The sequence below is a fragment of the Megalopta genalis genome, chromosome 1, assembly GCF_051020955.1.
Source record: "Megalopta genalis isolate 19385.01 chromosome 1, iyMegGena1_principal, whole genome shotgun sequence".
Classification (NCBI taxonomy): domain Eukaryota; kingdom Metazoa; phylum Arthropoda; class Insecta; order Hymenoptera; family Halictidae; genus Megalopta; species Megalopta genalis.
Window position 1 is genome coordinate 15681358 of NC_135013.1, and position 25883 is coordinate 15707240.

General features: G+C 40.7%; 1 protein-coding gene across 2 annotated transcripts in view; it reads left to right on the top strand.

The window, feature by feature from the left end:
- The window catches only part of LOC117222655 (uncharacterized), a 437318-nt gene that overhangs the window by 206179 nt on the left and 205256 nt on the right, over nt 1–25883 (top strand). The window lies entirely within an intron of this gene.

Consider the following 25883-nt stretch of genomic DNA (forward strand, 5'->3'; position numbering starts at 1 on the left):
GTAGCGAAAGGGTTAAATATGCTAAAAATCCGCGATCTAGTTATCACGAAATCGGAGATGCATCTCTGGCAGCAATTCGGTCCCGAAATAACGACGAAACGACTCGGCCGGCAGGTTAATGGTTCTCCTTTCACGGCCGATGTACCTTGAATCGATAAATCCCACCTGCCTCGCGTAAATTCCAGCTTTTCAAGCGTTTCACGGCGACCACGGCGGGGTGAGGGGTTGAATCGGCTGTGGGGGTCGAGGTCCTCGCCCCGGCGACGGCTGCGAATGTGCATCGTCTCGGCTAATTTCGATGGCGTTCTCACAATAATTAAGTCGTCGCACGACGGTGTGAAGAGCGGGCGATTTTGAACGAGCCCGCATCCGCCGCCGGCGCTGCTGGCGTCGTTACGCCAACCGACGCCCGGAAACGCGACTCTAAAGCGAACGTGATTATAAGAAAATTACCGAGCCGTTTTAAACTACCGAGCTCATCTTTTTTCAACCCTGTCGTTTTCTTTTTCATGCTCGACTCTCGACGCGTCGCATCGCTTAAGTATCGCGAATTCCGGCGCCGCGCCGCGTCGCGTCGTCGTCGTCGTCGTCGTCGAGCGTTAAAAGAGACTTTTTCGAACGGAACGGATGCATTTGGCGTATTCGTTTTCGATTTTCAGGATGGTATGATTCGATTGCTATTTATGTACAATTTATCAAACTTTTTTAGCAGCGTCCACGAGGGTTAAGCACAATCGTTCTAACCGATTTATTCAATCGATTGACTTTATAATTTGAATTAGTGAATTGGTGAATTGATTGTGATTTGTGAAATGTAAGAGAGATGCAAGAGTAGTTGAAAACCCATAATATGCATCTTGTATATGTGCCAGAAGAGACATTCCTTTAAAGTCGGCTGTTCGTCGCTTAAGGCAAAATCAAGCAGTATGATCTTAGTTCAGTTATGTCACTCGCAAGGCGGCGGCTGTGGCAATTTTCATTTAAATCGTTCGCTTAATCACTCAATTTTCGGCAATTAAGTACAATAAATCGCTGTTATATTAGGAACAATAGAAAGGCTGATAAGTCTACCAGAAATACAGTAATTTCTCCCAGAAATGTTCGGAGGTCGGAATCGAAACCGGCAGATCTGAGAGAACTGAGTCGCGATTCTCCGAGTCTCGCGGCTCGTTTTTATAGTTACCGATTGTCAACAACTTAGCATCGGCGTGGCAATAAATTACGCAGGCGTAGGGCTAGCACAGGGAAATTCGCAGCAACCCGAAATTCGGCATTTCCGGGAGAAATTACTGTATCTTCAGAAATATGTTTCCGACAAAATTGCTGACGAAAGTTCAAAATTGTTATAAAACATCGCCAATAGTACGGTTGTTAACAAAGTTAACCAACTTCTCCTTTCGACTTTCAATTCTTCAACGAGACTAGCTTTCCATAGAATTAATTCTAAAAATCGGGGATTCAATGATCATCAGAATATATTCTCGAGCAGCCCGAACGAATTATCTCGTCCCCTCGTAGATCAGGCGACGATGGCATCCTGATATTCGATTCACGAGAACTTTCTAAGTGTTTGCGGAGTCGATGCCGCCCCGCGGGTCTTGTTCCCCGAGGCAAAAAAGAAGAGCGGGGACCGGTTAAAATATTCCCGGAGGAGTGTTTCCGGTCGCTAAAGCTCGGACGAACCGTTCGTATTTACGCGGCGTGGAAGTTAGCCCCGCGGAAGGATAGGGAGGTGGCTGGGAAGTCGCTTAAAATTCCGGGATCGATGCGAGCCGCAACGAGCGCGCCGACGAAACGTCGCCGCATCCTTGATTTCAGCGTTAATAAGCCCGCAATACCGGCAACTTATTAGACGATGTTTATTCACCATCGCCCGTTGCATTATTCAACAGCCACCCGCGTCTTCCTTTCTCCGCCTTTCCATTTACTTTCCGGATCCACTCCCGAGAACAAGCGAGAAACACTCGAAAGAGAGAGAGAGCCCACTCTCTCCTATTCTCTCCCCCAACCATCGCTGTTGGATTATGCCGCTTTTCTTTTCCCTTCTTTTTGCGTTCCGCATTTTTCTTCGGGGTCGTCTTGATCAGGACTACGAAGGGGACGCCGGGCGTGTATTATTCCGACGTGCACGGAACCCCGACGTTTAATCTTGTTCTGCAGGTTTACCGTGTTCCTGAACCCTCTTGATTGCTGAATGATCCACCGTGATCCTTTTTGCGTCTACAATTGATCGAAATTGCGAAAGATTGTTCAGACATTCGAGTCACCTGTGTACGGAATTGTATTTCTTCGGCATTCGTTTCCGCCGAGTTTCTCGTTCTATTTGGAACAATTTGAATTTTTATGCCGCGACTTGACGAAACAGAAGGTTTTAACCATTGTTGTGCTGCTCTGTCAATTTCGAATTTTGTATGCGGGGCCATACTAAAATGGGCAGTTTAATCTGTCTTTGTTCGGACAATTTTTAAGTTTTATTCGCAGCCGTTCAGAAGGATACGCAGTTCAAATAATGTTCGTACTGTTTTATGCTAATTCCATTTCTCGAGAACTATTAACGAAAGATGAAACATTTACGTAACAAACATCGGAATTTGATTGAGTACATTTTCGTGGAAATTAATTTCGGGATTAAAGGAGGAATTTGATTAGTACAAAATGGTGACAAGAGTGGATCTAGCAGGTGGTTTTAGCTAGCTTCGAGTACAATTAATAATTGGATCGTCACACAGTCGATTCTAAACACAAATACTAAATATTATGTTTGTGGAACGAATAATTCAATTCTCTGGTATTATTACCGAGACCGTCTATCGAGATTTCCTTATTATTCGTATATCGAATCGCTATTTAACACACGGATGTTACATACGTTCTAATTATTGAAAACGCGTGTAATTATTCCTACATTGTTGCGTTAACATTCTCTATTAATTACGTCATCGTATTATGTTAACGTGGTATATCGTTATTGGCTACCGTGAACGCATTGTTATTCGGTTATTTTGATTTCAGCTCAATCTGAACATTGACAATGCAATACACGTCAGCAAATATTGTAAAACCCACTCGAAACATGGTTCACGATCTGATTAAATTATACTCTATATGTATATACTCTATACGATCTATACATGATCTCTATATGATAAAGTATTTACCTCGCGTGTAAAAGCGACGAGAACAATTTTTCAACAGATTATAGAACAATTTTGTTCAACATACTTGAACGAGAACTTACTCCACGTGTAAAACTCCACGTTGTTGACGCGAACAATTTTTCAACAGCATGATAAAACAACGTGGCATATTCTACTTGAAAAAGCATTTGCTCCACGTACCAAAACCAATCTCAACCATTTTTTAAAAAACTAATAGAAGAACACAGTACTGTCTATTCAACCAGTTAATTGAGTTTGACGAGTATACTCGTCATGGAGAAGTGGCAGTATTTCGTGTCATGACGAGTATACTCGTCGTGCATAAAAAGTAGCGATCATTGGCTATTTAAACTGTAATTTTAGTGAAAACAAAAACATATTCTCAAATTTCAAGATGTTTAGAATATTTTGGGGCCAATCCTACGCCAAGGTGTTTACATTGTTATAAAAATAAGATTAGAAAGGATCTCGATATTGGTGTTCGACGTGCAAAGTGCCATTACGTATCGTTCCTTGCTGTACCGAATACCACTCTACAGCAGCAATTTGAATTTTTAAGGTTTATAAGTATTTGATTTTTTCTACGTTTTTCGTTTATTATTTATGTATGTAGTATACGTTAATGTTGAGCGAATAAGTGAAAATTAGTAATAAAATAGTTAATTTTATAACATAAAACCGTCTTTTTGATCCAATATTTTAACAGCGCCACTTACTCTATGTTTGACGAGTACATATACTCGTCATCCCTTGATTCTCGCGACACGTATAGGTGCGCGCTCTGAAAAGGAGGCGCCACAGCTGACTGGTTAAGTGAAAGTGTCCATTAGTTAAGTGTCCATTATTATACATCTGAATCTTTATATCATTGAATAAGTGACTTTAATTCCATGGAATTTTCGGGGCTGTTGAAACAGGAGGATTCTATTACGAAAGAATTAGCGTGGAAAAGAAAACGAGAAAACGGAGACGGAAAAGTTAGTTAAAAAAGAAATGCTTAGCATATAGGAAAAGAGAACGAAGTGGCCGCGTGTATAGGAAAACAGAGCGAGAGAGAAAAATTGAAATCGGTTCACCGGGGTGAAGGTTAATTGGAAAAGGAGGCGCCACAGTTAATTGGTTAAAAAAGTGCCGCTTGAACTTCATTTCAAGGTCGAAGTGCCAGTAAACTTGGAACCGAAGCGATGTCTAAGTCAAATTGCTACCGAACGAGGAACCAAATAAATGTTGCTGGCAACACTGGGCCAAAGCGATGTCTAAGGCAAAGTACGAAGTGGAATTCTTCAACCACAGTGTCCTGTAACACAAATTTGAGAGCACAGACGTCAGGAAATCGACCTAATGGGAAGGATACCTAGGTCTCTAGGAGCCGAGGCAGCCTATATACCGGTCCTGATAAAAACGGAGAGCGACGTCGGCCATTATTGGGTGATCGATGGGCCACTGGGCGAAGTTGCGAAAAAAAGAACGGCCGTCGGTGGCGTGTACGCGACGCAGCCTGCCGGCCGGCGTCAAAGTAAATACCCATTGTTGACTTCCGCCGAGGGATTGTTTCGCGCAACATTTTTCAGCCCTGGCTGCCCGCTTTTTCGCTCCTCGAGCGAGCGGCTTGTCGACTCGTCGCCCAATTGGGGACGTGCCCCATTAAAATTTGTTCGGTATCGGCGCTGCGGACTTGAAAAACCGTGGCCGAGCCGACACAAGCCGAGGAAACGGGAGGAAAAGGGACGGCGCGATGTAACGAGGGTCGATGACCGGAAGCGAATGATCGTGTGGAAAGCGTACAGGGACGCTAAGTGTCGTGCTAACCGCCTAATTCGGACCGGGCTTTCGATACGAGGATTAAAATGAAAACGATCCTGGCAACGATAAACCGACGTTTCATCATATTTCGCGTGTGCTTATAATTTACGTTTTCGTTCGAGGCTTCTTAATAAGGTAGTTTTAACACTGGACCATCTGTGTACAAATTTTTAATGAATTAATAAAATAATAATATATAATAATAATATATAATATATAATAAAACATTTAAACAATTCGTTCTGACCAACCATCGGGTTGCCGATTTTTTTAGAATGCTAACCCCATCCACGTACATAAATTGATAATTTTTTAAACTCTCACACTTCCGATTCACACTCCTATTTTTTTTTTTTTATATAATAGTTACAACATTGTTTCGCTGTCAAAAATATTTCGAACGTCAACCTTTCGGTAACATGTTAGCAAATCGATCAATCCATCAACTTGTTCAATATTCCAGTTATCGACATGTCGTTATTCCGACCACCGTTTTCATTATTTTCGCATTCGCTCTGAAACTGAATGCTGTATAAAAATAAAATTAGCGAAACGTACTATTTTTGTGGGGAGAATTGCAAGAGCTCGAGTAGTTCTCTCGACCAGTTAATTATGGCTGCGGATTTCGCGCTCGGCGATTACGCTGCCATCGACAGCGAAACAAAATGGCGGTGGAGACGTCGCGTCGCGTCGCGTCGGCTGGGGGGAAAATATTTCGCTGTTCCGGTATAATGGACCGGACGGGGGAGTGTATACGTCCGGCTGGCGCGATGCTCGTTATGCTAACGAGCACGCGCTGAATCGCGTCCTCGCGTTAACAGCCCCCCAGACCGGTTTTCTGCGAATCCGCGTTCTAAATGCCGGGGCCTGGAGCGACGCGAACCCACCTTGGCTGAAGACGTCGAGGATTTCTTGGCTTCTCTTTCACTCCTCGCCGTTTGAGGAGTCCTCGCCGAGCGATGTGTAGACCTAACCCAGTTTAAATTAATTAGTGACAGCATCGTCTCGTTTCCACCCGTCTCGCCTCCGCTCTCGCGCCGTCGAAACGACTCTGGGTGTCGCGAAACAACGGCGGAATCTTATTATTGTCAGCCGGCCGAGACGTAAACAACGGCGCCGCTTCGCACGCGAAACTTTTAATTATAGATATTACTCATTTATTCGACGCCTTCGCTGGCTGGGTAATTACGCGCTTCGCGCGCGCTGCAAAACCATCGGGAACCTTTTCGTAAGAGCTTCCACGCTAAGAATACCGTATCCTGGCTTCGTATTTTGCAAGAGAAAACACTTGTAGATCGTGTAAACATTGTATCTGGAAATTTTCATCGAAAGTCCCGCGCGGTGCATGTATAGGAACGATTTCTTGTATGAAAATAGGCACTATCGCGAGTGTCTTGCGATTTTTTCAATGAGAACAACTATCGAATAGCGTATCTGTCTTAATTTTTGCATTTCTAAAGATATTTCCTGCGTCGATTTCTAGTGACTTTACATTCACGAAACGCAATTTTTTACATTTACATTTAATAGGATAGTGGAACCAGTTACCGTTGGCTGACCGATTACCGTGCTTTTGGTTTGCTTTCGGGGATAAGTAACTTTATACTCATAAGACGTATTATATTTCTTATTCAAAAATGAACAAAATAAAAAGATAAAAAGATTTAATATATGTCTTATTCGACAAATATAAGGTTAATTATGCCTGCAAACAAACCAAAGGCACATCGGTTGGTCGTTCCACAGTGTTATTCATTCGGAATTCCTTCCAGACGAACGAACAGTCAATAAAGAATATTATTTGAACGTGATGTGAGGCATTTGTGTGAAAATATTCGCTGGAAACGAATGCACAGATTTGTGCATGGACAATAATTGGATTTTCCACCACGATAATGCTCCGTTGCATCCGTCGATCTTGCTATCCGAGTTTTCAGCCAAAATCTCGACAAATGTTATCAATAGACTGGTAGATTTTACGCTAAAATTATTTACTTGCTAAAATTAAAAGAGGAGAGACATTATCATCTCCCTTGTGATTCTTATAATCAACTTAGACAATTTTTATTTTGCATACAAATCCGCAGTCCAGTTATCAATCAAATATGGTCATCCCGGTGACTTTTCCCTATTCCGTAAACCCATAACAGTACTTAGGGGAAGGCGTTTTCAGACGATTGAATCCAGAAAAAAGAATTTAACCCCTTAACGCAAGTTTATTTTTTTTTAAAAGCCGGCCAAAAAAAATCAATTTACCGCCCCTGTTTCAACTTTTCTTTTGGTGGAGAGTTTTGATATACTGCGCTTTTGTTCCATGGAAAAAGGCTATATTTTATTCTTGAATAAATAAGTGTTACAGCTTACAATTCCATGTAAATGATAAATATCAATAAAACGATTTTTTTTCTTTGCCTCCACATTGTTATTTTCAATTCTCGATTATATTCGAGTGTGAAAAATTATAGCAGCATAAAATACAACGCTGCTCGAATTATCTCGAGTGTGCACAGTTTGTCCTGTTCAGCGCGCTCGAATTAACTCGAGCGTACAAGTTAAGGGGTTAAGACTACACCCTCTTGAATGTTTGAAAAATATTTCGAAGACCGATAGAAATGTCGGCGTATGAGTGTTATCTCGAAAATCAACGTTGACGAATAAATGTCATTCGTAAATTCCAGGTAGTTTTTCGCGTAATGTACGTTTCATTTGGCTAGAAATTTCCTGTACGTTTCGGAGGAGCAGAAGTAGCAATGCGATTTATTTTGATTTACCTTGCACTTGCAAAATGGATTTCCCGAGAAGTGCACGTAAATTGAAACGAGTTTTTCTGGAGGTAGGTTTCCGTGTGTTGTCGAGTACTCGCAGTTCTCTGAAGAAACGGGAAAACTTTGTAAAACTGCGCGAGAGTTCTGATACGTTTCCTCGGAATTTCGAAATCCGCTTCGAATCAACTCGCTCGCGCGTCAAATGCATACGTGTCGGCTTCGTTGCACGACAGCCTCTCGCTTATGCTTCCTTTGCCCGTGTATACATATACATATACATGTACAGGTGTACGTACACGTGCAGGTTCGCGCATGTACAGGCGTATACACATCTCTCGTAAATGAGCAGCGTCATCTTCCCCGCTGTATATAATGCGCAGAGTGTTTTCAGCGAAACGGTTAGACTAGCGCTTACGCGAATCATCCCGGACGTCAGTTAATTTTCCAAGTGAAAATAGACTTCCCCGTCATCCCCCTTGAGCACCCAGAATTCGAGTAGATTTATTTAGTTGCCGGTTGGACCAGAGTCTTGCGGGTTTCGACGTGAATGTTAACGACCGAGTGGTGAACAAACGTTTAGACTGCGTTTTCTACGTTCGAAAGACCAGCAGACACATTTCGCGTCACGAAAATCGATGGGTTCGACTGCGTGGCTGTTTCGAGAGGAATAGTCGTCAAGAATTGCCTGAAATGTGTCTGTTCGCCTTTCGGAACGATAATTCGAGCCGATCGCGTGCCTTCCAATTTACGTTTGGTTTTGCTCTCTTATTCGTTCTTTAATTCCTCCGTAGTAACACGAAAGTCCTTTTGTTTAACGCTCATTCGAACTATGTTGTTTAAGAACATTGAATAATTTTGCAATGTATGAAATTGCTTTATATTTTATATTATACATATAATTTAATATTAATATTATTTATTATTAATAATAATATAATAATAATAATATATATTATAATATAATAATAATATTATATATTATTAATAATAAATATAATTAAATAATAATATAATAGTATAATAATATATTAATAATATTAATTTAATATTAATATTATAATAATATTATTATAATTTAATAATAATATTATGTAATATAAAATATAAAGCAATATATATATATATATTTCAATATAAAGCAATAGTAATACGCGCGTGTGGCAAAAACAGTATATACTATATAATTTAATATAATATAATACAATACAATATAATACAATAAATAATATATAATTAATATAATATATTATATCGGTTACTGAAATGACAGAAACTTTTCTCAGAAAAATTGTTTGACGAACTTCTTTACTAAAACATTCATTGTAACACAAATGGTACAGAGCAAGTCCAATTAAGTTAAGTATATCCAGTCTCGTCGTTGTTACAAAACGCTATACATTATCAATGTTAAACATCAGCGACAAGTCGCGGTTCCGTCAGCATAGCGAAATAATATTGAAATAATAGCGAAATAATATTATTAGAGGAACGTCGAGGGTCGACGGGGTGCGGTAGCATAATCTCTCAGAGGGTATTTAGCTGCTGTCGGTTCGAGACTCGTTACCGAGTCCCTCTATTTCGAAAATTGAAGTAGATCTAGGAAGGATTTCCTAAATGAAGTCTGCCGGGTAACCTTAATGACGGTCCAGGAGGGCTTGTATGGACCTTATCTTGCCACAATGTTCCGAGTCTTAAGCGCGGCCCTCAATAGGATCGCCGGGCTACTTCATCATCCTCGATACTCCCGACTATACCTCCGGTCGAAGACGACTTACCAACTTCGAACGTATTAGTTGTTACATAAAATAGATTAACCCTTCCAGGGCTGCCGGGGCGTACCATTCAGCAACCATTGTTGCTACGACACCGCGGCCAGCGTCTTTCCGGTTTATCGTCAACGTGTGGTATCGTTTCGCGGTAGAACTGTAACAGCCAGTCGGCAACTTGCGTTATAAAACCAGTAGTTCGGCAACTGGATTAGTCCCCCCGAGCTCCAATTAATAGTTTAACGCCTCCGCTGGCACGGTGTTTTTACCTCGGATATTAAGATATCGTCCGGTTTAGGCGAGCTCGAGCTGCTGCTCGAACGCTAACTTCCATCTTATAGGAGTTAGCCGTATTAACATTTTATTGGCGATATAGTCGGATTAGCGACGGTTCGAGGAGTGTAGCCGCGGGGGCTTCCTGTTAATGAAACATTTATTAACACGTCGTTGATCGGCCGTATAAACCGATCTCCGCAACGCTGGTTCGCTAGGCCAGCCTCGATTAAGTCGCGATTCAGAGTTTACGACTTCGCGCGATTACCGACGGATTTTACGTGCTTATGGAAATCACGAATTCATGACACGCGAAGTAAAATCTCTGTAAGTAGGACGTTCTTAAGATAGTCCCATCCGACTGATATTTCTTGAAATTTCCTCAAAATTGTAATTCAATCGTTATTCTGCACAACTCTGATTACCAGTTCGTTGAAACTATTTAGCACAGATATTAACGCGATCTCCACCGTCTTCGTCGCGTCGGCTCTCCCAACAATTAATTTCGAATGGATGAATATACATGTACGAGCTCCGCGTATAAAAATAAACCTTCACTTGATTTCCGCGGCATCGCTCGATAGACTGGTTTCGAGAGGCGTAGTTCGTTGGCCCCGGCTCGAGCACACCGAAGAAATCAATCAACAGTTTCCATTTAAGTGGGGCTCGATTAAAAGCGCCAATTAACCTTCACCCCGGTGAACCGATTTCAATTTTTCTCTCTCCCTCTGTTTTCCTATACACGCGGCCACTTCGTTCTCTTTTCCTATATGCTAGGCATTTTTTGTTTAACTAACTTTTCCGTCTCCGTTTTCTCGTTTCCTTTTCCACGCTAATGCTTTCGTAATAGAATCCTCCTGTTTCAACAGCCCCGAAAATTCCATGGAATTAAAGTCACTTATTCAATAATATAAATATTCAGATGTATAATAATGGACACTTAACTAATGGACACTTTCACTTAACCAGTCAGCTGTGGCGCCTCCTTTTCAGAGCGCGCACCTATACGTGTCGCGAGAATCAAGGGATGACGAGTATATGTACTCGTCAAACATAGAGTAAGTGGCGCTGTTAAAATATTGCATCAAAAAGACGGTTTTATTTTATAAAATTAACTATTTTATTACTAATTTTTACTTATTCGCTCAACATTAACGTATACTACATACATAAATAATAAACGAAAAACGTAGAAAAAATCAAATACTTATAAAACTTAAAAATTAAAATTGCTGCTGTAGAGTGGTATTCGGTGAAGCAAGGAACGATACGTAATGGCACTTTGCACGTCGAACACCAATATCGAGATCCTTTCTAATCTTATTTTTATAACAATGTAAACACCTTGGCGTAGGATAGGCCCCAAAATATTCTAAACATCTTGAAATTTGAGAATATGTTTTTGTTTTCACTAAAATTACAGTTTAAATAGCCAATGGTCGCTACTTTTTATGCACGACGAGTATACTCGTCATGACACGAAATACTGCCACTTCTCCATGACGAGTATAATCGTCAAACACAGCTAACTGGTTAATACGATATTAAATGAGGTGAGACGTCCTTAATTGATTGCTCGCGAGTGTAACAACACAGACCTTGAAGAATGTGGTCCATCATAGAAATCTATATCTTACTAATAAATATTAAATTACGTGTAATTTGAGATCAACACTGAGACACGACTCACTGCCACGCGTTGTCGAAAACTTACAGTCAACTGAAAATCTGTCACATCATACTAAAATTAGATTAACTAAGTTCTTTTCATTCCATGGGATCTTTTATACCGTTCACATGATAAAGTAGACTGTATATTAGAACGTTTGCAAAAAATGTACGGTTGCCCACAAAAGTGTTCGTACATATTTTAAAAAGCAATAACTTTTTTAAAATTGAACTAAATTACTTGATTTTTCGTTCAGGCGATACATAGATAGTCACTCCGACATCTCCAAAAAATTCAAGTCATTTAGTTTAAAATTAAAATAGTTATTACGTTTCAGAAGGTGTACGAACACTTTTGTGGGCCACGATATACTTTATTTCAATTTTAATAAATGTTATTCTGTCGTTTAAAATTGGAATAAAATTCTAATCTCTTGCCAACAATATTTAAGCATTCAAATAAATTTAGGCACGCGATAAGCATCAATTTCCTTTCCCTCCTAAGAAATTATTGCAATCGAAAAATGTCTAATTACAGTAACTGCGAAGAAAATGCTACATCAAAGGGTTAAGATACGGCGCTCTCCCTCTTTTCAGCGCATACTGCAAAATGATTTCTTTCCGGACCGAGCGAAACGCGATTTCGCACGCAATCGTGGATCTGTAGTAACTATTCAACGAGAGAGCATTTTTCAATCGAGCCACTGTCCCTCCCCCTTTTTCACCCCCCGGGCTATTTCTGTTTTATCGTGGAGAGCGTGCGCCGGTTCCGTGTCGAACCTGTCGATAGATACGCGGACCGCCGAAAACAAGACGCAACGTCGCCGCTGCTGGCCGATTGTTTTCCCATAGACTCGCGCCGTTCGCGGAAACAAAAACAACAGAGAGGAAGAAACGTCCTTCGGTTGCCGCGACGAGAATGGCGACGGGAACGGGAACAGAGGCCGCCATTTCGTTTCGTAACCGGAAACGAGCGGCGCGAGCGAGATCGGTCCCGCGCATTATACATAAACCGATCCCGTCACCACGCCGCGCCGATGCATTTTAATACGTTGAAAGCTCGTCCCGACGGAAGTGAACGGCCATTCGAGCCGAGTATTTTCGATTCCATTCGACGTCAAAGCAAATACCTATTATCGGGTTTCGCGTGCGGAACACACCCCCGCCTCGCTCTTTTTCTTCCCTGCCGCCCCCTTTTTTTCGCTCTTCTCTTCTTTTTGCAGACGTGAATGTCCTCTGCTCCGTTTGCCGATTTTTTCGCGAGCGCATCTATTTAGCGCAGCCTTTCCGCGAGATTAATCTCCCTGCTCTCTCTCTCTCTCTCTCTCTCTCTCTCTCTCTCTCCTGCTCTCTTACTCTTTCTCGTCGTCGATGAGATTGCGATCGATTTCAGCCGCCCATTCTCGATAAATCGTCTGTCGAACTCTCGGTCATTTATGCGCACCGTAAATGTCGTCGCTGATTAATTAGTTTTATTGCGAGAAATCCGCTGCGAAATCCTTCCTTAACATCTGGACATTTTCGAATAACGTCGAATTGATAATGCTTAGGTTCGTCTGGACTCTGTTTTACCACCTTTTCATATCTTTTTGAATTTTAATTAGTTACTCGTGAACACTGCATCAAAATCAACTCTCAACCGGATGAGCAGCTGAATGCACGATGTTTAAATAGGACTGTATTTTATTTAGACTTGACATCGTGTGAAAGACGAGCTTCATTGGAGCTTCGTGAAATATGAGAGAATTTTCCGAAACATGAGTCAAAGAAATATGTATTTCCCGTTTTCACGATGTTCGTAAACTATGAACAATGTGATTCAACATTCTTCAAAATTCTCGCTCCGTTTGTAATGCTTCGTATTATATTACTTACTCATTTTCGCCGTAAATGCAGAAAATCCATCCACGTTTGATGCCGAGGAATGTTTCGTCGAAATTATTAAATGAATATTTTTCTTCATTCCGGTCTTTATGAAACAACAGTATGCTACGTTATATACGGTTAAGCTCTTGCGCTGGAAATTTATCGACAGATACCTGTCAAGAATCCCACTAAAGCAATCATTTACTAGGTCACTATTGTGTTGCACATCTCCGTCACTAATCTTGTACGATAAATTTCGACACGATGCGAAATATTTAATCCGTCGAGGTATTTCTTGTATATATATCCGGTACTACCATTTATTTATTGTCTCGTTTTTGTCTGAAGCTGACATGTATACAGGGTGTCCCACAATTATTTTAACAGCCGAAAATGAGGGGTAGCTGAGGTCATTTGAAGTAACTTTTTCCTTTGCGAAAATGCAATCCGCGGCTTTGTTTACGAGTTATTAACGAAAAACACTGGCCAATGAGAGGTGACGGTGCGAGAGAGAGGGTCCGCGAGAGAGTCCGCAGCACGAGGCTTTGACAGAAGGTCGGGACGGACTCGAGCTGCGATCGAAGTATTGAACAAGTCACAAGGCGAGAACTTTCCGGATTTTTTTAACTACATAACAGTGATATTTTTAAGAAAAACGCTGTTCACCTTTACTTTAGAACGTCTGAAGATTATTCACTAATTTTTCGGACTCGAAATAATATGTAGTTTAACCGTGACAGTCGTTTTAATTTTCTGGTGTGCATGACACCTTATGTGTACCATATGAAATTTTTATGCAAGGTGTATAGTGAAGATTAACGAATGATTTGCAAAGCTGATTTAATAATAAATAAGGGACGTAAAGGATTTGTTTATTAGAGAGATATGAAAAATATTATCAGTAAGAAACTCACCCATTTAGTTGAGGATGCATTTGCTGGCTGAAATTCATGATGTCGAAGGGCACTGACCTTGTACAACGTACAGCTGATCTTTCACTGCACTGTCACTAAACACTGATCACTTAATTAATCACTGATAATCCGAATCACTTGTGGATATTTAAGAAAGATCACTGAGACTCGTTCGCGGATAATCGTTTATTCGACGCGTTCGTTCGGAAGTCGACGTTTCACTGCCAAAAAATCGAGGCCTCGACCGTGGGCCCTTGTCGTTCGTCTTTCGGCCGTCCGAGGAAATAACACCCGATACTATTTTCTTCGAAGCGCAGGGTACCGCCGAATGAAATAAACAAGATATGCCGAGACGTAAACTGTGTCCGACCCGCTGTCACCCTGCGCTCTTAGAACGTAATTAATGGCCGTGCGAAGAAAATGGTATCGAGTGTCATTTCCTCGGACGGCCGAACGAAGAACAACAAGGACCCACAGTCAAGGCCTGAATTTTTCGGCAGTGAAACGTCGACTTCCGAACGAACGCGTCGAATAAACGATTATCCGCGAACGAGTCTCAGTGATCTTTCTTAAATATCCACAAGTGATTCGGATTATCAGTGATTAAATAACTGATCAGTGTTTGGTGACAGTGCAGTGTAAGTGAACTTCGCAAATAACCATACCAGAGGTTCCACCGACAGTATCCCTCGAATGTTGCGGTCATCGACCTGGGATCAGCTGTTCGTTGTACGAGGTCAGTACGTACGAGTCAGCAAATGCATCCTCAACTAAATGGGTGAGTTTCTTATCGATAATATTTTTCATATTTCTCTAAAAAACAAATCCTTTACGTACCTTAACGCGATTATTTATTATTAAATCAGCTTTGCGAATCATTCGTTGAATTCTGTTCGTACACGGAATTATTTAAATTAAAATATCATTTACGAACTTTGTTAATCTTCACTGTACACCTTGCATAAAAATTTCATATGGTACACATAAGGTGTCATGCACACCAGAAAATTAAAACGGCTGTCATGGTTAAACTACATATTATTTCGAGTCCGAAAAATTAGTGAATATTCTTCAGACGTTCTAAAGTAAAGGTGAACAGCGTTTTTCTTAAAAATATCACTGTTATGTAGTTAAAAAAATCCGGAAAGTTCTCGCTTCGTGACTTGTTCAGTACTTCGAACGCGGCTCGAGTCCGTCCCGACCTTCTGTCAAAGCCTCGTGCTGCGGACTCTCTCGCGGACCCTCTCTCTCGCACCGTCACCTCTCATTGGCCAGTGTTTTTCGTTAATAACTCGTAAATAAAGCCGCGGATTGCATTTTCGCAAAGGAAAAAGTTACTTCAAATGACCTCAGCTACCCCTCATTTTCGGCTGTTAAAATAATTGTGGGACACCCTGTATATACTGTACTATATACTGTACTATATATATATATATATATATATATATATATATATATATATATATATATATATATATACTGTACTATATATATATACTGTACTATATATATATACATGTCAGCTTCAGACAAAAACGAGACAATAAATAAATGATAGTATGATATATATATGTATATATATATATATAGTACAGTATATAGTACAGTATATATATATACATGTCAGCTTCAGACAAAAACGAGACAATAAATAAATGATAGTATGATATATATATAGTACAGTATATAGTACAGTATAGTAGTACTGCGATTATCCGAACCTCTGATAAACATGAATTCGCTATACAGTAATGTCTCCCTAACTGACGCTCAGATTGTGCCTTAAATTTCACAATATGAGTACTTAACTCTTGGTACTCTGAGTACAGTTTGTACTTTCTAAAATGAAAGTACAGTAATTTCTCCTTAATTGACGTTCAGATTGTGCACAAAAATGAACAATTTGGTTTTTATAGTTTTTATAGTTAGGTTTGGTTTTTATAATTACCGATTGTCAACAACTATAAAAACGAGACGCAAGTCAAATTGTCCATTTTTGTGCGTAATCTGAGCGCGAATTACGGAGAAATTACTGTACTTCGTTTTATCGAGGTAAAATTGAAAAGTTGGGTTATAAATGTTGAATTTCAACAAATAGGTTGTGCATACAAAAATCAATCTAGCAAATAGTTTTTTTATTTACCATCTGATACGATTTAATCGCGAAGGCATGCGATAATGTATTTTGTATTTTTTAATCGTTATCGTTTTTACCGAGTTGAATCGTGTCGGTTAACACAGACATCTCATAAAGAGAGGACACATATCTTATAGTTTCTTCGATTAAATAAAAGTTCTAATTGAAGGTTCAAATGGCGAAAATTAAAGTTATTAAATTAAAATTAAAGTTATTCCTATAACTAAATATAATTTAATACATGACATAAATTACACTTTCAACATTCCTACATTTCGCGGATGCTGATAAGATTAGGAAGATACAATAGATTAGCGTACAAATTAATTCCGACGGTTCTTCGACTGAAATGTTAAACAAACATATTTCGTAAGATAACATTAATTGCAGCTGACATTAATCTAAGGTGAACAGTATAGAAGACTACTTATTGTAAAAATCATTAAAGATTTAAACTTCCATTGCACGCATTAGGCCTGATATCGTTTTTCATTTGTTTCTCGAGAGGGATTATTTTATTTTACTCTTTTGAGAAGAACTGTTCTACTATTCGACCGGTTGAGTTATCCTAAATAATACAGATAATCCTGCTGTACGTAACTCAATGTAAGTGTTAAATTATATACATGATTTACGATCGTCGATTTGATAATCGATTTCGAACGGAATATCCCGATAAATCGTGGCGACACCTCCTCGGCAACGTCCAAATCGCGCAATCCGGCGGCGCAAATTACAGTTTATGATGCCGGCATATAATGGAGCCGATGGTCGGGCCGCCCTTACGACGGAGTATCCCGTTCGGGGCTGTTCGGAAATATTTGAAATATGCCCTCCCTATCCGAGCGCTCAAACGCCAGGTATTCTGGCTCGAAGAATTTCTTGGAAAATTTGTCGGGAGGACGGAATTCGTTGCATACCTGCGCGCGAACGGGTACTCTTAGTTTCTCTCGCTTGATTATTCGGCTACCCTCCACCCGCCTTCCACACCTCCCGCGCCCTTCTCCACCCCCCTTCAATCCCTTTCTTTCCCCGCCGCTGATGAATCCTTAACTTTCTGCGTGACGGACGCCGCAAAGCGTCCAGAATACAAGATGATAAAAGAGGAACTGTTTACTTCTTCCTTGATTCCTCTCGGGCGGATCGCGAGGTGCGCGGCGAAACAATTACACGCCGCCATCTTGGATCGCGGAGACGTACGAATGAATATTCATCAAAGCGGGCTTCGCCTGTAAATAGAAATTCCATTGTCTTCGCCCGTTAAAAGAGTTCGCGCACCAAAAGAATCCGACGGAAATTCATGTTCCGTCGTGAAGCAACAAAATGGCTGCTGCTCCAACGTCTGTTATTTACATCCGCACAGCAGGAGAGGAAGAGAAAGAGAGAGAGAGAGAGAGAGAGAGAGCGAGAGAGGGTGCGGAACTTCGCCGGCCCGTGTTTCTAGGGCTGCCTCCCCCCCTCCCCCCGTTCCGAGGACGCCTCGATAAACATCGAGAACCACCCACCGCCAGTCATCCTTTCCCTCGGTCTTTTATTTCCCGCTGCCAATATCGCGATATTCCCTTTTTATCCGCGCCGCAGGGGCGTGTATTATGCCGCGTGTTTACGAGCACCGATACACCAGCCTCCAACGATAAGAGGATTCTTTAGCGGATGCCCCGATTGGCGCCTCCATATCCAGCCGATCCTGAATTATCTCTCGCCTTCCGTTTTAATCATCCCCCGCCGAGCAACGCGTTTTTTCGGGTGTAATTAACTTTACACGGTTACTCGCAGAATTGAGCGTACACCTTTTAAAACGCAATAACTTTTTTCAAACTGGACCAAGTGACGTGAATTCTTTTTTAAACGATAGCGGGACTAGTCTATTACTTGGCATGATACAAAAATAAAATTTTTTAACATTTTTATCCGAGCCTAAGACGGACATTTCAATAATGCCTCTCGTAGATCTCGCTAAAGATGGAAAAGTCGAAGACTTTTGAAAGAAATCTGCAGTTTTTAAAATCTTTCAACGCCTGTAGCTCGACTCTGGGTTAATCGAATTCGAAATTTAGATTTTAAATCAATGTCCTTGATTACGAAGGAGAAGTTATCGGCGCAGAATACTTTAGACACGTCGTTGCTAAAAATTCAATTAAATTGTAGAGAATACCGTGGTTCACGGTTTATATTGTGAAATTGTTGGAAATAGTCGACTCCTTTAGTCCTTCTTTGGCGACGGCGTCTCGAGTGGTTTTAATTGCTGTGGTTTTGGCTATTTCCTTGAAGTCTGCGAAGGCTATTTTGAGAGAGTTTGTTGGCGCTCCGTTGGCCGCTCGTTTAAAGATACGTTTAGCAGCGTCGACACTTTCTGATCAAACGATAGCGTTAATGGAACATTACCGAAACTTTTCGGAACGAATGCGAGCGAGCGGAACGATGAAATTTACGAGGCAATTACGTTCAGTTGAACGTCACCGAAAACCATGGCGACCGCGGGTTAATTCCGCGATGAACAGTGGCGGGTAATTTAAATTCAAATTTGCTGGGAAATCTTATTTAAAGGCGGGCCAGCCGGACAAGAACAATAGCGCCTGGCTAGCCTTTGAGTGCTCCCAACCGACGGCTCCTGGCCTATTTATCGAGCGTAATGACCGTCCGGGGCGACGTCACTCGCAAAGACAAAGTTCGCCGTTGTAAGCGGTTATCCGTCGTACAGAAAAGCAGAAAAACTTTCGCGAAAGTTTGGCCTATTTCCCTCTCCTTCCCTCTCTCTCTCTCTCTCTCTCCTGTTCCTTTCTCTTTCTCTCTTCTTTTTCGTTTCCGTCTCTCTTTTTTCGCTTCCTCTTTTCGTGTTTTTGTCCACCGCTGCCCGTCCAACCCGACGAGAGGTCGTTAAGCCGTCAGATACACTTTTCTGATCCGCCTCGGAGCCTGGCTGTTGTTTGTTGCGACTTTAGGAGTTGTCTTTTTCCCCCGAAGCCTCGCGTGTGCTGGAACAATGCCGTCGCTAGAGCCCCTGGACGGGCGGGCTGTTATTAGGTGCGCGAGGAACTTTTACCACTTTTCCTGCGAGCTCCCGCCCTATCTTTTAGAATTTACGCAATAATATTTTATCATGCAGCTATTTCAGCCCGGTTTACGCGGCCTTTTGTTATCCGTACGCCCAGTTCCCGATTCTTCCGCGAGAAAAACCGATTGGATTCGAGGCGTTCGAACGATCCATGATTTTTATTCGGCAAGTTGGCGCGAAACTGTGGCTTGTTATTTTCCTACGTAAATTTCAATCGGATTAACGCGATGAGAATATTTCTTGTTCAATTCTTTATAAGTTTCTTCATTTTTATATGTTTGCATAGGTTGTTTTATAATTAGAGAACAGAGAAAGTAGAAGAACGCAACCCTTGAATGTAAATTAAAGATGAATTTACATTTTTTAAGGAATGTAAATTTACTCTGATATGTGATCTAATGTTTTAAAATCGTGTTGCATAGCCTCCTTGTAAACCTAAAAATGATTAAAAAAACATTGATAAATCCGTATGTGACTTTAAAGTTACAGCGAGCTGTAAAGAGTTAATTAGAAATTCCTTAAGACGCGGATTGACAGCTGAAATTTAAGTTTAATTATCCGAAATTCGAACAGAGATATTATACTTGCAGACGTAAGTTAAGAAACTGTAAAGAGTTAATTAGGAATTCCTTAAGACGCGGATTGACAGCTGAAATTTAAGTTTAATTATCCGAAATTCGAACAGAGATATTATACTTGCAGACGTAACTTAAGAAACTGTAAAGAGTTAATTAGGAATTCCTTAAGACGCGGATTGACAGCTGAAATTTAAGTTTAATTATCCGAAATTCGAACAGAGATATTATACTTGCAGACGTAACTTAAGAAACTGTAAAGAGTTAATTAGGAATTCCTTAAGACGCGGATTGACAGCTGAAATTTAAGTTTAATTATCCGAAATTCGAACAGAGATATTATACTTGCAAACGTAAGTTGAGAAACTTTTCATATCGTTAACATTTGAATGAAATTCGATATTTTAACAAATAGACGTCTTATTAAATTAAATGTATACGATCGTTTATCCTATGCTAAGAAGGCGTACTACACTTAAAAATATGCATCTCCAGGAAAAATGGTTGCATTTCAAAGTATTTACGAGAAAACCTACAGAACTCGGGATACGAAATCACCTGTTTAAAGCGTAAATGTTTCAACGGAATAAACCGTGCAAGTCTCGTTGATGAATACGTTCTTTCTAGTTGTATAACATTTACAAGAATTCCTTTCAGGAGCGATGTTACAAAGCACTCGAACGGTTATCTCGTCAGTTTAGTTTCGGAAGCTAGATCCGTTGACCTGGCGATCCGTTGATACCTTTGCACGGAATTGAAAGATTCATCGACCCCGGCGATCCGTATTAACGATTAACCGAATGTCAGTGTGTCCCCAAACTTCCGACGAAGCTGTAGGTAGTCACTGGTTACTGGTATCAGCGGCATCGCGAAGCTTTGATAAAGTTAATCGAACCTAGGCGGCTCCACTGATAAAACTGCGGATCTATTTTGTGGCTCGACTTTATCTGGACCGTAGAGCAACTCCCGATAAAATCAACGTGATGTTTCGAGAGACCTGATTGCAAGCATTCGGCGAATTCGCCCCGCAAAGATAGTTTACAAAACGTAAATCGCACGTATCGGTGTTTATTTAGAAAAACAATGTGCGCAAACGGTTTCTCTGTAACAGTTTGACTGCTGCGTCGCTTATATATGGGTGGCGGGATAATTTGTTCAAATTTCAAGATTAATTTTTCCGCCAATCTATTACATCTTTCTAATTTTATTAGAGAATTTTAACATATACAACTTAAGCTTTCAGTTTTAATTTCGTCAAATGAAATACTTTAATTTCATGAAAATGAGGATGATCAAATAAAGAAATTATACAGAGTAGAATGCAAGAAACGAGTGATTGCGTGGCTAACCGCGAGTGTGCGAAAACATCGCGCGTCACTTAGTTTTTGTATACCTTCGAGCTCAGCTGTTAGAGTTCGGTGCGTAATTCGGATGAACGAACCCAAAATATAAACAGATCATGCGTCAGGTGTTGACGATACGCAACGCAACGAAAGCAGGGACCGTCGATCCTTTATATCATAATTTAAAATCCGTTACCTATTTTCTTTATACCTCCAGCAGTGGCGCCTGTCAGGGCATTGCCATAACGATCGCGCTGTTCCATCCTGGTCTTGACCTTTTCAAAATTCTCATTCCTTACTCCTTCCTGTAACCGATGGCCCCCCAGTATAAATAGGTGTCGACCACAGGCGCGCTCGCCTAATCTAGTCTAATCTAGCCTAATACGAGACGTTCGGTAACGATAAGATTCTTTGTCATTTTTCGCGACTTGTAAAAATTAGCGTATATTACCATCCTTGCTCATTGTAAAATACATTCACCTTTTACCCTCGAAACACCTACAATTAATTCGTCTACCCACTTTTGTTAATCCTTTGCTTTCCTATAGATTCATAAAGTCCTAAACACGACGTCAAAAAACGTCCAATATAGTTGAAAGTACTGGGTACGTTTATACAGTGTACCAATAAACGGAGTTCGGATTGTAAAATAGATTCACTTTTTACCCTCGAAATACCTACAATCAATTCGCCTATCCGCTATTATTAATCCTTTGTTTTCCGATAGATTCATACAGTCCTAAACGCAACATCAAAAAACGTCCAATACAGTTGAAAGTACCGGGTACGTTTGTACAGTGTACCAATAAACGAAGTTCGGATTGTAAAACAGATTCACTTTTTCCCCTTGAAATATCTACAATTAATTCGCCTATCCGCTTTTATTAACACGTTCCGTGCCGAGCTTTTTTTACTCGAATCTTCACACTTTGATATTTTACTAAAACTTGATGTATTACGTGCAATTATTAATTCTCGTACACATAACAACGTAACAAAAACTTATCAACGCCCATTCTTGCGGTGGAAATTGATTCTTCGGTTCTAAATTTCTTGTAAACAATTTGTTCAGTTCACTAAGTAAACATGCAAGCGTGTACCATCGATGGTACACGTGGCACGGAACGTGTTAATCCTTTGCTTTTCTATAGATTCATACAGACCTAAACAGTGTGTCTGTCGGAAACGTCGGAAACAAATCTATATAATTTCAAGATGATAAGTTATAATTATATGATCAATTAAAAGTAATGGTAGCAACAAAGATCATCATTACTCTGCCAGAGAAGCGTCGAGATGTTACCTGCTGGTTTGGTTCAAAGGTTCATGAAAAGTTAGTTATTAGCTAGAACTATTTCCCATTAAGATGGGACGTCGGCCTTGTTGCTCTGAACGAATTACTTTCAGCTATCGGCGTTCAGGGGTTAAATGGTTCTTTTTGCGTGCGTGCGCGTTGGATAACGTAGTTCCAAGATCGAATTAGTTCGACGAACTAATTTACATGCCGCGTGCAGGCAACCCATTTCTGATCCCTTTCACCATAGTACCGACGTCCTTTCGACGTTTTCTACCTCTCGCCGCGAGACTCGGTGCCCATGCAAGCCGTAACACGCGAAAATTTACAGACCCGATCAATGTTTCAAACTACTTTCTCGATCGATGGCTTTTCAATAAGCTTTCTTTCGGTTTCAATCCATTATCCGTAGAATGGTCCAATTTGCGACGATAACGTGGCACAATTTAACGTATAATAAGAATTCAAATTCTCCGGTCCCTCAATTTACGCGGCACACTTTTTACGCGATAAGTTACAACATTATTTACACGATGTTTTTTTACATGCCATACGTATTAATTTAGGCGATCTGAATTTACGCAGTCGATAAATCTTTGCGAAGCTCTTGAATTAGCCAAAACATTGGAAAGTGTTATTTATAAATCGTAGTTAGTTATAAATTATAGGCATTGATCCAAACATTCGACGAGCCTTCAGATTTCGACAAAATTTAATGAAACGTTGCAGCGAATGTCATCAAATTTTTACATAGAAACAAGAACGTATCGCTGCTTTCAAAGGCTGAAAACCAATTGAAATAAAGGTTTTACTGTCACTGTATAGAATTACCAGTACTGCCGGCAACGCTGAAAATATTTTCATGGTTTCGAGAAGACAAACATACGAGTTAGTTTCTAATCGATAGGCAAGTTATACTAGCGGCGTGCTGCAAAAAAATGTACCCGCTTCGAAATACAAGGTTGTAGTGACAGAGCTGGTGGAAATGTTGTGTCAAATATTCTGCAGCAGATGGTCTGTTTTATTTGTGAGAGAAAATATTTTCAAACTGAAACATTCATGGTCTGTTTTATTTGTGATACAATATTTTCAAACTGAAACATTCATAGTATATATAGATACAAATAGACTTTTGACGTTGGCCAACTAGACGTTGGCCTAACCACTGGCGCACGATGCCCAGTTCCGCCCCAATATTTCAAAACATTTTAATTAGTTTTTCTACTTCGATAAAGTTACTTTTCTTCAGCTTATACTTCATCTGTTTCTTTATAAGAATGACAATATTGTATTTATTTAGACATTATACTATTTTTCACTATAATGTATGCTAGGATTAATTTAGTCAATCATTTGCTTTTAAGTTAAAACATGTGAAACCGGTCATTATGATCGGCTCGGTAGGTTTAACGTCAGCTATTAATTAAGCATTTAATACGGGGTATCCCAAAATTGTATTAATATCCGGAAGTAGATGATTCCTGAGGTCATTTGAAGTAACTTTTTCCTTAGCGAAAATGCAATCCGCACCTTTGTTTACGAGTTATTAACGTAAAACGCTGACCAATGAGAGGCGAGATCACCAGGTGCGAGGCGTTCGACCTAATTTGCGGAACTGGGCGTCGTGCGCTGATTGGCTCGGCCGCCTCGCGCGGGCTAATCTCGCCTCTCATTGGTCAGTGTCTTTTTATTAATAACTCGTAAACGAAGCCGCGGATTGCATTATCGCTAAGGATAAAGTGACTTCAAATTACTTCAGGAATCCCACATTCCCGGATTACGCGAGGTATTTCATTTACTTTAATTCAATTACAGTCTTTCATTACTACTTAAAATTGATATCTTACTGTTTTGAAATTTTTCTTCATGATACTATCTATTCTCTCGTCATTATATTAACTCTTCAATTATTTTCTGCAAAAGCTCGCTATCTCACTAGAAATCTTCTTCAAGGTACAGAGAAAATGAAATCTGCGCTCGTTATGAAGAAAGTTTTCATATTGCTAGGTTTCCGTCGACAATACCTATTACCAGAGAATACCAGCAATAAAGTCGCTACCAGCAATAAAGCTATCGGTTACATACTGTCGAGTCTCGAACAAGCGAAATTGAGCATCCCCGACAACGCTCGACAGCGCACGAGCTTAACAAAAATTCGTTCTCAAAGTCATAGATGAAAGAGATTCTTTTACATCCACTCTACGCGCAGGATCACCGAGTTCACTTTCTTTGATACGGTTTCAACGAACATTTCGCTCGCAAAGCCGGCTCGACAATTAACAAAAGGTTTTCCATGATACCTTCGTCCTGAATAAAGTTCTAAACGTTTCAGTAATATTTCAACGTGCTCGAGAGGACATTTCAAGTCGTGTTCACAGATCCAGATTTTTAATAGTAATTTCAACGACGGCATTCGCGAGCTTACAACGTGCAGGTAAACGTAGAAACCATGAAAAAGCGTGGATAAATTTCTCCACTGAAAGTTTTCTCGAGAAAATACATCTTCGTCCACCGTGAAACCAGGGGAAAAACGTTTGATTTGCTCGAAGGTCCTTAGGACACGCCCTAAAAAAAATCGAAAAACATCAAAAACAAATCGATCAATCACCGTTTCGGACGGCGTTCACTCGAGGTTCCCGGCTCGCATGAAAATCCCGGGCGCCCTGCGAGCGATTTCTGTGAAAAAAAAGGGAAAGCGAATCATCATCGGAATGGGAACGTTAACAAGTCGCCGTTCGGTTCGGCGAAAAATCACGCGAATAAAAAATTCCAGTATAAATTGGACATTTCAGCGGCTGTACCGAAGTCGGTACAACAGCGAGCGAGGGCGAACGATATTTTTACTGCCGGCAGTTGGAATCCAAACAACGAGCCGTGATACGCGTTACGCTAAGAGCCGAACGGGCGGCGGGCCGGGCGGGGAGGCGCGGGGGGTCCGGTCTTTCGGAAAAAATCCGTCGAGAGGAGAAAAAAAAGCACGGGTTACGACGCAGCCGGTGTTCATTTCGAAGATAATGCCGGTGGTAACGATCGCGGCTGAACGGATACGCGAGAGGATAACGTTTTTCCGCGAGGGAAACGCGGTCGAGGAGGGCCGTCCTGTTTTTCCTGGCTCGTCCGCTCCCGGTATCGAGCTCTCGTAATCGTTCGATGTCTTTTTACAACCGGCGAAAATGATGCCGGACGCGCAGCACGACGGAATTTTCGTACAACAAATAATCTTTTTTTCATATTTCGTGTCGCTAGGTGAAAACGCGTTTCTTATC